This window comes from Leopardus geoffroyi, chromosome B1, assembly GCF_018350155.1.
Source record: "Leopardus geoffroyi isolate Oge1 chromosome B1, O.geoffroyi_Oge1_pat1.0, whole genome shotgun sequence".
In the NCBI taxonomy this organism is placed as follows: Eukaryota; Metazoa; Chordata; class Mammalia; order Carnivora; family Felidae; genus Leopardus; species Leopardus geoffroyi.
Window position 1 is genome coordinate 179025687 of NC_059327.1, and position 15059 is coordinate 179040745.

Sequence of the window (15059 nt, forward strand, 5' to 3'; positions counted from 1 at the left end):
TAATAATATTAATAATGGATAGCATTTTCGAGCATTCACTAATTTCCAGACTGATCTCCATGACTAATTTCCAATTGCTAAGTGCTCTGTATGAATTATCTTATTCAATGCAGCAACACTAAGAGGTGAGGATAAGTCTCTTCATTTTTGACAGATCACATAGAACTGGGATCTAAATCATGTCTTAGAACACGAGAGCTGTCAGCCTCCAGTAATAAATCAGAGTTCAGCTCAAAGGTTACTCTCTGAGAGAGGCGTTTCCTAACCACCATATACAAATACCATCCCTGCATGATCATGATCACAGCCTCTTTTCTTTTGGCTCATGGTAGCTACAATTTACCTAACTGCGGCCAATGAAATATGACTGAATTTTCCGTTTATCATTGCTGAGTGAAAGAGTTTAAGAACTAAGGTGTGGTTTGCTCAACACTTATTTCCTTGCTACCTTGACAGCAGCGTGTATGAAGGTGGAGGACCCATCAGCTCTGACGTGAGAAGACATAAATCAGAACGCCTAGCAAATACAATTTTATTGGAACTACTACGATGTTGGGGATTCTTTTTAAAAAAAATAGGGTAGGGGCGCCTGGGTGGCGCAGTCGGTTAAGCGTCCGACTTCAGCCAGGTCACGATCTCGCGGTCCGTGAGTTCGAGCCCCGCGTTGGGCTCTGGGCTGATGGCTCAGAGCCTGGAGCCTGTTTCCGATTCTGTGTCTCCCTCTCTCTCTGCCCCTCCCCCGTTCATGCTCTGTCTCTCTCTGTCCCAAAAATAAATAAACTTTAAAAAAAAAAATAAATAAAAATAAAAAAAATAGGGTGGGGCACCTGGCAGGCTCAGTGAGTTAAGCCGCTGACTACGGATTTTGGATCAGGTCCTGATCTCATGGTTTGTGACATCAAGCCCTGCCCTGGGCTCTGTGCTGACAGCATGAACCCGGCTTGGGATTCTCTCCCTCTCCCTCTTTCTGCCCCCCACGCCCTGCTCACACACACTCTCTCTCAAAATAAATAAATAAACATTAAAAAAACACACGAGGGCTTGTTGTACTACATTAATTCATGTATTCATTCATTCAACAAACGTTTTCGAGTACCTGCTTTGTACTAGGAATTGTTTCAAGCACTAAGAACATTACGGTGGATAAAACGAAAACCCACATTTTTTTTTGAAGCTCATATTCAGGAAGTGACAGCTAATAAAGAAAAACAAACAAATAAACCATCAGAAATATTTAAAAAGTTGTCTGTCAATGACGATAAAGTGCTGTAGGACAAAAGCATGAAATTATAATACAGGGTGATGTAGGTTAAACTGGGTGGTCAAGGAGTGAGGGTCTGATCCAATGATATTTGACCACAGAACTGAAAGATAAAAGACAGCCTGGGGCACAGTTATATTGAAAAATAGCATTTTGGGAAAAAGTAATAATCTTATATCCTTATGGATCAGTAAGTGGACTTAATATAATGGGGGCAGAGGTACAAGGGGAAGGGCAAAGTGCAATGAAGGGAGAACCATAGGGGCAGAGGAAGGGCTTACTAATGAACAATTCATGGTTGTTGAAGAAATGAAAGAACAACTCCATAATAACAAAATTCAAGTGTTCCACGTCTTTCTTCCACAGACCAAAAGAAAAACTCACAGCGAGGCTCATCACGTCTATATCAAACAAATACAGATGCTATGAACATACATTTGCATAGTCTTGGTAGTTATAGTTTCAGTGGCTCAAGATCTTAGTGAAACAAACTAGCAATATTTCTAAAAAATGTTTTTATTTAGTTATAACTTAACCACTGATAATAAAGCACTGCTGAGTATTTAAATGTAAAATGTTTTATTTATAGGAATATATATATATTACATATACTATAATATATATATATATATATATATATATATATATATATATATTCCAAATAGCTTCTGGAAAGTGTTTTTATAAAAATTGTCCCAGAAGAATGAGATTGCTGGTAATCATTTTGTACAAATAATCCATCACTATTCTGAAAAGTATCCAGTTGTGCTTTGAGATATTTCCTTTTGTGAATCTTAACTCGACTTCTTTGTTTCAGTTATCTAACATCAGGTAGCAAATCATCCAAAAGCTTAGTTCGTTATTTGTTCACAATATGTGAATCAACAATTTGGGTTGAAGTCACCTGAGAGTTTCTTCTGCTTGTTTATATAAGAGTTCCCGGATGGAATGGCTCCTGATTTTTCACATGCCCTTCCGTCCTCTAGATGCTAGGCTAGCCCTTTTTATATTACAGAAGCTTTCAGAAGTGGCTGATGAGAGACCGTTCTTCATGAATCCCTCACATTTTTTAAAAAAAAAATTAACATTTATTCATTTTTGAAAGACAGAGAGAGAGCACAAATGGGGGAGGACCAGAGAGAGAGAGCACAAACGGGGGAGGGCCAGAGAGAGAGGGAGACACAGAATCTGAAGCAGTCTCCAGGGGCCGAGCTGTCAGCACAGAGCCTGATGCGGGGCTCAAACTCACCAACCACGACATGACCTGAGCTGAAGTCCGATGCTTAACCGACTGAGCCACCCAGGCACCCGGAATCCCTCACATTTTTATGTCTTGGCATTTATGGCCAATTTGTATAAGGAAATGGAGCAAGATAGTTACTTTGCTATCAGAGAAGACTTTCTTACTTTCCAGAGTAATAAATACCACATCTTCTTTGGAACACAGTTTGGGCTAGTTTTTTAGCACTGCATTATGAAATTCGGGGTTTCCTAAACTTGGGTTTCCAAAACTGGATGCAAAATAGCTACGTGCTCAGAATTCACCAACGAAATTCATGTTGCCTACTCTACCAGAAGTTATAAACTGGCTAAAGCCATTTGGTCTGGTTGTCTTCTCACTGACTGCATCCGTGCAAGTGTCGTAAGTCACCTAGCAGATCCTTGCCACTTAGGGACTACTTGATTGGAAAGCTTTCCAAACAGCAGACTTGAATGTAAAACAGTGTCACTTTTGCTGCATTCTATTGGTCAAAGCATGTCCCAGGGTCATACCAGATTCAAACAATGAGGAGCTAGACTCTATGTCTTGATGCATTAAAAAGGTATTTTCATAATTTCTTCTCTTTGAATCTGTGCTACAAAATCATAATTACTTAGATTTATATTTTATTCTACTAATTCTCTCTTCAGCTCTGTCTATAAACTCTGCTATGAACAAATTCTTTGAGGTTTTTATAGTTTTTTACTGGAGTGTAGGAAACATACAAAAATGTGAATAAATCATAAATATATAGAGTTTGGTGAATTTTTACAACCTACCAACACCTTTACCACTAGACCCTTGATCAAGAAAAAACATTACCAGCATTCTCAAAACCCCTCTTACACCCCCACCTAGTCACTATGTACCCCCAAAGGATAAAGAATGGTTTTGCTTGTTTTTGAACTTTGTTATCAGTGGAAACATAGGTATGTATTCTTTTGTGCCTGTCCGACTTTGCTCCACATTACCTTTGTGAGAATCATCTGAGTTGTGATTCAACCTACATTCTCTAGATACAATGCCACTATATTCAAAAACACTATCTAAATGTTAAAATTTTTAAAAATGGATTTTTAAAATTTAAAACATACTAATATATAATGTATATCAAATAAGAAAGAATCCACACTTGAAATTAGAAATATGTATAATTAAATATTTTAAAATTATTACTCCTCAAAACTTATGAGATGGTGCTAAATTGTTATTCTATGAGAATCTAAGTGTGCTTATATATAAGAAAAAAATAATAGCCAATTAAGTAGGTAAGCATCTAATTTGGTAGTTAGCAAACTATTAATAAAAAAAAAATCCAATAAAATATAGAAAGGAAATAATAATAATTAGAGTAGAAATAAACTAGACACAGATATATAATTGTGAAGATTGTCAGAAACAATTTTTTTTTCTTCAAAGATTAGTAGAATCTAATCTTTAAATTCTAAAGTAGATTAATAGATTAGATTTGAGAATCTCTAGCAAAAATAGTGGAAAACAATTGATTGCACAAAATGTCCCATATTCTACATCCTTCCCTGTAACTATTCCCTTGAAAACATAACATTATAGTTTTGAAAAACTTGGATTTTCTTTTCTGAATCTTTAAAGCTGGACTGGCTTTGTGATTTGCTACGGTCAATAGAGTATTGAAGAAGTGACAATATTCTATTTCCAAACGAGACTTCCGGAGATCTTACGTGCTTTTTCTCACTTCTCTGACTTCACTTTGAGAACAAGTAAATGAGAGCTAGTCTGCTAAAGAATGGAGAACAAGCTGGGGAAGAGCTGAGATATCTTCGTTGAAAGCACAAACAAGTTAGAGAGTCTGACCAAGAAAACAAACAAGCAAAAACACCTAACGGTTTGTTTCTTTTTAATTTTTTTTAACGTTTATTTATTTTGAGACAGAGAGAGGCAGAGCGTGAATAGGGGAGGGGCAGAGAGAGAGGGAGACACAGAATCTGAAACAGGCTCCAGGCTCTGAGCTGTTAGCCCAGAGCCAGACGCGGGGCTCGAACTCACGGACCGCGAGATCATGACCTGAGCTGAAGTCGGACGCTTAACCGACTGAGCCACCCAGGCGCCCCCCTAACGGTTTCATTAGATGAATGACTGCTACTTGAGATGTACACATGGGTATCTCTAGTCCCTCTGACACCAAATGATTCTCCTGCCAACCCATACCTGTGTGAGCTTCACAGAATAAGTTTAAAAGAGCTTATTGCTTTAAGTATACAGGTTTGTGGCTGTTGGTTACACAACATTAGTGTATCAATAAATAACCATATACAGTCCATTATAATAGCATATTAGAGATTTTCAAAGAATGCATTTGATAAGTAACAAAAAAATCTCTTCTTAATTGTAATAATTATGTTGATGTCAATACAACCAGAAGAATTTCAGAAATAAGTTAATTCATGAAAATGTTTATTTTTAAAACAAGTAAGATGAACAGATGTTCAACTTAACTTAGGTTGACTTTAAAAAATTGTGATATATGTAGTTAACAATTAATATATAGAGAGATTTTCTATTGTAGTTTAAAATCAAAAGTACTGAGTACTAGTAATGACACTTTTAGAATTCATTGCTGGGGTACATAATTGTTATATATGTGAAATATTTAACATCTCAAATAGCTAAGAGGAGTTTAAGAAACAGTGCCTTTGTGATCCCAGTAATCAAAAAGTATAAAAAACCAAACCAAACAAACAAAAACAAAAAACAAACCCAAATGGTGTTTTCATAGCCCTCTGTAAACATGTCGTTAGCTTGCAGACCCAAATAACTTCAAGGTCTTGAAGAAACTAAATCTTAGATGCCAAAAAATGGACAGTTAGAAATATGACTATATTTGGGGCTCCTGGTGTCTCAGTCAGTTAGGCGTTCTACTTCATGATCTCTCGGCTGATGAGTTTGAGCCCCACATTGGGCTCTCTGCTCTCAGCACAGATCTTCTGTTGGATCTTCTGTTTCCCTCTTCTGTCTCCCTCTCTCTCTGCCCCTCCCTGGCTTGCTCACTGTGTTTCAAAAATTAATAAACAGTAACCAAAAAGGAAATATGACTGTATTTACCATTAAAATCTAAATTTAACATATGGCATGAAAATAAATGCATGGCTGCATTTATGGGTAAAATTTAAAAATAAATTTACAAAAGTGACCAACCTATTAAGCAGAGTGTTTATAGGTTTTAAAATATAAACAAACAGGGGTGCCTGGATAGCTCAGTTGGTTGTGTCCGACTCCGCTCGGGTCATGATCTCGCAGTTTGTGAGTTTGAGCCCCACATCGGGCTCTGTGCTGACAGCTCAGAGCCTGGAGCCTGCTTCAGATTCTGTGTCTCCCTCTCTCTCTGCTCCACCCCCACAACCTGCTCACACGCTGTCTCTCTCTCTCTCTCAAAAAATAAAGATTAAAAATTTAAAAAAACAATAATAAAATAAAATATAAACAAGCAAAAAAAATAGGGATAGTCTCATTCACAAATCTAGATCAAGTCTTCTAGCATCAGGACAAAGCTCTTCTTCACTGACCTTGATAAATGCTAGTAAGAACTCGTTTGCCGATCTCCATTTTTTCCCCCTCTGTCTAACACAGGTGACAACTGCTATTTTTTCAGGTGAGCAGGAACAAAACTGAAAATAATAAAGATCTGCTGTTGTTTGGCTTATAATATTCCAGGCACTACTTTCTTCAAAGTATGTTATTCCTGGGATCAAAAGGGAAGGTAGGATACATTTCTGCAAGGATCAAGTATGTACATGTGTGTACTGTGCCTCACTATACCTGCTTTCCTTCATTTGCAAAATAAGCATCCGTGAGAAAATGTATGTGAATGAGTTGGCACAATATCTTGCAAACAGTAAATGATGACCAGAAGTTAACTATTATAAATCATTCCTCAAGGAGAATCATTTCTGGGGACATAGATCCCATTCATTGTATGCTGCTTTTTAATAATCTTTTGTCTTAATTTTTTAAAATTCTTTTTAAAATGTTGTTTTAGAGAATGAGAGAGAGAGGGAGAGAGAGAAAGAGAGAGCAGGGTAGGGGCAGAGGGAGAGAGAGAAAACCCCAAGCAAGCTCCATGCTGAGTGTGGAGCCTGAAGTAGGGCTCTATCCCAACACCCTAGGATCACAACCCAAGCAGATCTTTAAAGTTTATCCACCCCACCATGCTCTGGATGAGCAGCACAACCATAATTTGCCTTAAAACTGATCTACGACGCTACGTTTCCACGTCTTCCTCGCCCACTCCAGGCCCACATTATCTTCAATTCATCTGAACACTCATAGAAGCTTCTCCATCCCACCAGCATGACATACCTCATTTGCTATTTGTGCAACGGTCTCTATAAATTTGTTTGGTCTGTTGTTCAAAATATATGATGAGAGGTTGGGGAGAAAATATGGCCTCAGCACTTTATTAGTACTAGTTTATAAAAGGAGGAAATAGGGGCGCCTGGGTGGCTCAGTCAGTTAAGCAGCTGACTTCGGCTCAGGTCATGATCTCACAGCTTGTGAGTTCAAGCCCCACATCAGTCTCTGTGCTGACAGCTCGGAGCCTAGAGCCTGCTTCGGCTTCTGTGTCTCCCTCTCTCTCTCTGCCCCTCCCCTGCTCACACTCTGTCTCTCTCTCTCTCTCTTTCTCTCTCTCAAAAAATAAACATTAAAAAAAAAACATTTTCTAAAAGAAAAGGAGAAAATAAGGGCAAAAAATCATTTTAACCCATTTCAAGTAGAAACTAATGGTGTTCTAAATACACTAATGACAAATGAGTGGGAGCTAGGATGCAATAATGGTCTCTATCGCCAAGGGGAAGATATCTTCTTGGAAAATAAAATGGGTACATAATAAAACACCACTAGGTGTCACTGGGGAAGGAGAAGAAACAAAGAAGTTTCAGGAAAAGTCAAGCTGAAGCCCTACCATAAGTGCATTATTTATGGAAGGATGCATCACAGCTTTTGCAGAAAAGATAACATGACATCAACAGTTCCCAAGAAGAGAAAAGTGGAGAGGGAAGGAATCTGGCTTCAATCATTCTGCGAGCAGCTGTTGAGACGAATCAAGCCAGAAGAACTCCAGCTGCTGGTTCTGTGATCAGTGCCAAAGGTTTCACCCTCTAAACATATATCATAACTCCAGTAGAACACCCACATTTAAAATATGTAATGATGAGAAGCCGAAGTCAGAGTTCACAGAACAAAAATGATATTCTAGTCCTTTGAAAGACATTCACGTTAAAATTGGTATTTAGTTCTGAAATGCATTGTGATTTTGTGATTTGGGGTGCATTACTTAAAACTTGCTGCTCCCTGCAAGTTGAATCTTTCATACACTGAGAAAAGGAACACAGGACCTGCCTATTTACAGGCTTTCTGTGAGTATAAGAGCAGGTATTCTATACAGTATAAATTAATCTTCTAGAATTAGTATCATTATCAATTATACTCACTTTTATACATATTTAGGAGGGAAGAATTAACTAATTTACATGTTATTTTTTTAATTTTTTTTAACATTTATTTATTTTTGAGACAGAGAGAGACAGAGCATGAACGGGGGAGGGGCAGAGAGAGAGGGAGACACAGAATCGGAAGCAGGCTCCAGGCTCTGAGCCATCAGCCCAGAGCCCGACGCGGGGCTCGAACTCACGGACCGTGAGATCGTGACCTGAGCCAAAGTCGGACGCTCAACCGACTGAGCCACCCAGGCGCCCCTACATGTTATTTTAAAAGAAGGATTTATTTTTGGCAAACAATTCAGGCTTAAATCGTAAAAATTGTAAAAATCATGATCTTAGAACTCCCTTAGCTGGAGCCATTTGGAATTCATCTCCCACCATAGTTTCTCTCTTACCTTCTAGAAGCCCTTGTTTCCTTAGCTATTATTAAAAAGAAAAAAAAAATTGGGAGTAGGGATGGAGTTAGTTTGCCAGCTGGACAAAATGGATTTTTACAAATTATATCAGGAAATTGTTGTACTAAGGAGGCCTTATGGCCCAGAATATAAATTCTCTTTTCAAATAATTTAATGACACTTTCCTTGGGAAAGTTTTTGAATCCAAAGTTCAAAAGTCATCTTCTCCTTTATCTGAACCTGGGAATAAGCCAGGTATAATTACTCTGAAGTTACTTTTGTGTGTGTGTGTGTGTGTGTGTGTGTGTGTGTGTGTGTTTATGTTTATTTGTTTATTTTGAAAGAGAACATGAGTAGGGGAGGGACAGAGAGAGAGAGAGAGAGAGAGAGAGAGAGAGAGAGAATCCCAAGCAGGTTCTGCACCGTCAGTGTAGAGCCAGGCATGGGGCTTGGTCTCATGAATCATGATGACCTGAGCCAAAATCGAGAGTCAAACACTTAACCGACTGAGCCATCTGGGCATCCTGCTTTTAAGGTTTTTATCATAAATGACCTCTGCTTCAATTCTCTGTGCATCCTAGGCTCTAGCCTTGGAAGCCTTGAGATGCAAGTTTTGCCTATTACGTATATCAGCACAGTAACAGGACACCTGGATGGCTCAGTCGGTTAAGCATCCAACTTCGACTCAGGTCATGATCTCATGGTTTGTGGGTTTGAGCCCCACTTAGGGCTCCATGCTGACAGCTCAGAGCCTGGAGCGGCTTCGGATTCTGTGTCTCTCTATTCCTCTGCCCCTCGCCCGCTCACACTCTTTCTCCACCTCTCAAAAATGAATAAATGCTAAAAAAATAATAAAAGTAAAAATAAATAAATATCAACAGAATAAGACGATGTTCCCAGGTTCTAATATGTGCCATAACACTTGCTGGGTAGGATGACCTGATGACCTCATGCCCTCATTTGACAGTGGAATAAATAGAGTTTTCATGAATTACTCAGCAACAAAATACTTTAGAAACATATACTTATGCATAAATTATCATTTGTCTCCATCAAGGACTACTTTAAAGATTCCTTTGAAATGACTCCCAGAGTTAGGTTTCTAAGAAGCAAACAAAAAGATGCAAATTTGTGACTTTCCTTCACAAATACACAATGAATCTTCTTGGATTAAAGAATCAAACTTCAATTTATCCACCAAGCCATATCTACACCATTGATTCATTGATTGATCCATTCATTCATTTATTCATGTATTTATTCATTTATCATATATTTATTAAGAAGCAGGAGGCGCTGAGATAGCTGATAGAAATAAATGATTTGAAACACTCCCTGCCTTTAGGGCACTTAAACTTGGGTGGATGAGGGACACCTGGGTGGTTCAGTCAGTTAAATATCCAACTTGGGTTCAGGTCATGATCTCCTGATTTTCGAGTTTGAGCCCCTCCTCGGGCTCTCCACTGTCAGCGCAGAGCCTGCTTCAGATCCTCTCTCCCTTCTCTCTCTGGGACTCCCCTGATTACTCTCTCTCTCTCTCTCTCTCTCAAAATAAATAAACATTAAAAAATGTTTTTAAAAGATCAGTAGATGAGGGGCACCTGCGTGGCTCAGTTGGTTAGGCGTCTGACTTCGACTCAGGTCATGATCTTGCCATTCCCAAGTTCAAGACCCACATGGGGCTCTGTGCTGGCAGCTTGGAGCCTGGAGCCTGTTTCAGATTCTGTGTCTCCCTCACTGTCTCTGTCCCCTCCCTGGCTCATGCTCTGTCTCAAAAATAAATAAACATTAATTTTTTTTTTCAAAAATGTGCAGATGAGAAATACCTTTTGCAGATTATCACAACTATGTCATCACACAAGTGATAACTGATTTTCCAGCTTTCTCCTACACACACTCTCAGTGTCAGCCACACATCACTCTTCTCACACAGTCTTCCATCTTTCTTATCCTTGCCCATTTGTGTAGCATGGCCTTGCATCTGGTGTGGTATTTTCCTGTCTTGAACATCTTAATTTCTTTCTTTCTCCGGAAAATTCCTTGTCATTCATCCCACTCAATTATTACCTTTCTGGAAGCCTCTCTACCAAAGCCGATTGTTTCTTCTGAGATCCGAAGGCACTATATATTTTGAGTATTGTGTTATTTTGGAGTCGTGCCTTAATAAATGTGTTCTGTTCACTGCTTAAGAGCAAAGTTCTAACGTGCATGGGTTTGAGCCTTGTCTGTGCTAGTTTCTCACTGTGCCCTTGAACAAATAATTTAATTTCTTTGATAATCATTTTCTTTATTGTTAAAATGTGGTTACAATAGCATTTACTTCTCCATGTTGGAACAAGTGAATGAGTTAGTACCTGTAAAATATTTCAAAACAGCTTAGAAAATATTAAATGCTTCATTAATATCAGCTTTTGATATTATTATCAGGCCTAATTTCCTGGCTTACAGAAGTTTTCAGAAAATGTATATTGAAAATGTGAAAATATGACTCTGTCTACTGAACTTTAAATAGATAAAACAACAACAACAACAACAACAACAACAACAACAGCAACTAAAAACTTAAATTAAATCTAGAACCACGTAGGAAAATATAAAAAAGTATCCAAGGAGACTCCACATTATTTTAATGAGCAGGCTTTACAATTCTAACCATATTCAATGATGAAAAATACTGCAGATAATAATTTTTTTTTATATTATATTCATTTGTCTTAACTTGAGTTGGGTAGTTTTAATAAGGTAACCTTTTATGGTTTGGTTCAAATTATTTTTCCTTCACCATTTGGTTAGGAGCCTAATGAAGCAGCACAAGAGTGTTTGAGCTTTTCTGCTTCTCGAGGGACAATGCATTTAATCATCTGAACACTTCGAACTGAACTGTGGTACAAATAAACAATTATGTAGTATAGCTTTTAACAATACCTAAAATTTTACCTAAAGAAAAAGAAAACAACATGCAAAATGAATTTTAGAAAAGCGTGTATATTTTGCTATAAAATTATACCATCCTACTCAAATATTACTGCATGTGCACCAAGATTAAATACGTAAATAAAGAAAAGGAAAGGAAACAAATGATGTTGCCATTCCAAACGTGTATTTCTGCTCTGGTGGTCAAATAAAACAAAACAACACCAAAAGAGAGCAAAACAAAACACTTTGATGACAGCAGTTATACATCTACATCAGTGCCACCAGTGTCTCATTCTGGAGGGCAGTTGGCACCCTAGAAAAGAAATGACTGCTGATTGCAAAGTAACTGGTCATATACAATGCTTCTGGCCCCTAAGGAATGATTTGCACTTAATGATATTGGTAACTTCTTTCCCTATTTGGTTGAAAATTACCACTTTGACTTTGCACATTTCCAGCATCTAATATCAGGTTTCCAAGTCACATATTTATGGATTACATTGTTCAGATTATGTATTATTACAGTATGGATCTGAAAGAGATAGAATACTGCCGAGGCTTAAATATTCATTTTTGCATCATTATATTTAAAAAAAAAACAATGAAAAAAAAACCCAAAAATGAACAATTTAAAGAATTTTGGTAAAAGGAAGATAGCTGATGTTTGAATGAATCCAATCATTTATGACGTTGAGAAGCCATTTCAAGTAAGTGGATAGAATAATGTATGGTGATAACTTCATCAACATCTTCAGAAAAGAAATTGATTAATTGAGGGCTAAAGTAAAACATTAATTAACAATGAGACAAAGAAACTTTTAAGATTACTTTTATAGAAAATGATTAAATATAACACAGGATATACCAGTCAATATTAAGAATCCTTTCACATTGGGGCGCCTGGGTGGCGCAGTCGGTTAAGCGTCCGACTTCAGCCAGGTCACGATCTCGCGGTCCGGGAGTTCGAGCCCCGCGTCGGGCTCTGGGCTGATGGCTCAGAGCCTGGAGCCTGTTTCCGATTCTGTGTCTCCCTCTCTCTCTGCCCCTCCCCCATTCATGCTCTGTCTCTCTCTGTCCCAAAAATAAATAAACGTTGAAAAAAAAAATTAAAAAAAAAAAAAAGAATCCTTTCATATTGCTTCAGGAAAATCATAAGCAGAGTAACATACTTGATAGTTACTTAACACTATTTGTTTTTTTCAAGAATTAACAATCATTGGCATCAGGATCTTCGCAAAGGAACTACCATGACTCATTATCTGATACCTAAAGCTGATGGCTCTCCACATCTTAGACTGACATCACACACTGAGAAACTAACTTCCACCTACCAGTTGAAGTCGGAGGAAAAATCATACCATTTAGTACAATGTGGACAACATCCATCTTTTGTCCAGTGTTCACTTGGCTGATGCAATTCTAGTCGACATTATCATCACGCAGGACCCCTGCCTTAGCACTGGCATAGTTGTCTTAGCAGTAGCTTTTCCTTGCTCCAGCAAAAGTATGCAGGATGAAACCTATCTTAGTTTGGACCACCATAACAAAATGTTATATTCACTGAGTGGCTTAAACACCAGAAATTTATTAACTTATACACACAGTTCTGGAGTCTGGAAGTCCGAGATCAGAGTGCCATCATGGAAGCCTCATTATCATGACCCCCTCTCAACCTAAATACTGTGCTACCTCCAAATACTATCATAACTGGGTTTAAAGCTTCTACCTAATTTGAGTGTTTCACATTCAGTCCATAACATAATCCTAAGCATTCAGGTTTGCTGTTTTCCTTTCTCACTCATTAGTGTCTCTGTAAACACATCACACCATTACATTTCCATATATGGAAATTATTGAACATTAACTGTGTATGAGTTAATACCAAAGAGATCATTAGAGGTTTAGAAAATCAAAGATCTTACCCAGTCAACTTTACCAACAATATCATGAATAAAACAAACTGTGAATACTGATAAAAACAGAGGGAGGCATAAGACCACAAATGCAGCTCCCAGGCCCTTTCTTGTCACATTAGGGCATTCTCTGGGCCCCGACCACCATAAAAAATATCTAAGCTACAGTTCTGATCACATCAGTTGTACAAAAGGGAATTGTTTGGGTCATGAATTATCTTCATTTATATTCTGATAGGTATATTGCTTAGATGGCATTTTCCACATAAAGCCATAGGTAAATTCAATAAGTAAAACTTGAGACCCTTAATCAGTGTGTGAGTCAAGTTGAAAAATGTAACCTGATCATGCATTTTTAAGTGTTTTCTACTTCCCAATGTATCAGAAGTTTTTGCTTTCTAACATCAGTGTTTCTAGCAAATTTATTTTTACCCATAAATTTATAGATTTGTTGTTTCTTTAGAGTAAGTCAGGGGCTGGCAATTTTTTTTTCTAGAAAGGGCCAGACAGTAAATATTTTAGACTTTGTGGGTCACATATAGCCTCTGTTAATCTTTATATTCTATTTTTACAACATTTAAAAAAGGTAGAAACATTCTGAGCTCACAGGTCACAGTTTGCTGGCCCCTATGTAGGCAATTGTAGACAGATCACATATATCCTGCTAAAAGCATATCTTAGATAAGTTAGATAAGGACTCTTCTGCCAGTGGGTTCATTGGCCCACTATATTGTGTGTGTGTGTGTGCGTGTGTGTGTGTGTGTATATATATATATATATATATATATATATATATATATATATATTTGTTTATTTTCTGCATATTATGATGTTTTGCCATCTTAAAAAAATTTCCTGGCTGGGGAAAGACTGTCCCCTCTGGGTTAGTCTTTTCTTAGAGATAGTAAGGAACTCAGATGGAGAATACCTTTGATTTGCAAACTAACCAATTGAGATTCATACCTCCTCCGTCTGGTTTATATACTCCAGGAGGCAATATCCTTCTGCCTTAATCATCTCAGGGCCAGATACCAGGCACCTAGGGAGGGGTACCACCCCCACAGCTGACAGCCAGCTAAAATTATTCAAACTACCCAACCCCAAACTTTTTACCCTGCCTTGCTTTGCCTTTCCTGTAGAAATATTCATAAAAATCCAGGTGTTTGTGCTCCCTTCACTCCTGCTTTTGCTTCCTGACTAAAACCTGATGTGTTCCTCTGTTGACTTTGTGTGGTGAGCCATGCCACTGTTTCTATGGGAACCGGAAGTAGTACTAAACTTTTCTATCAATAGGAGCACCTGGGTGGCTCAGTCAGTTGAGTGTCAGACCCTTGATTTCCACTCGGGTCATGATCTCATGGTTCGTGGGATCACGCCTGACAGCATGGAGCCTGCTAAGGATTCTCTGTCACCCTCTCTCTCTCTGCCCCTCACTCTGCTCATGCTCTCTGAAAATAAATAAACGTTTAAACACCCACACATGCACACACAACTTTTCTTGCAGTAGCATCGAACTATGTGCATGGTCACTCAGTCATCTTTATAAATCAAGACCTGGGCACAGCACTCTAGGAGGTCTGACTTCAGCATGTTTACATGGAGATTTGATGGGGTTACCAGCCATCTTTCTTTATAAGGAATGTCACCCAGTAAAGGGAGGGAATGGTGTGAAGTCTGTTGCTAAACATTTCATTTCCAACGTAGTGTTCTACACTTCATATATTCTCACATGCATAGTACTAATAACAAGTTTAAAAATCTAATTATAAATACTACACTTGTATTGCTTTGTTACTAATTTTAGCTTGTTTCTTTTCCTTTTAAGTCTAATGTCAT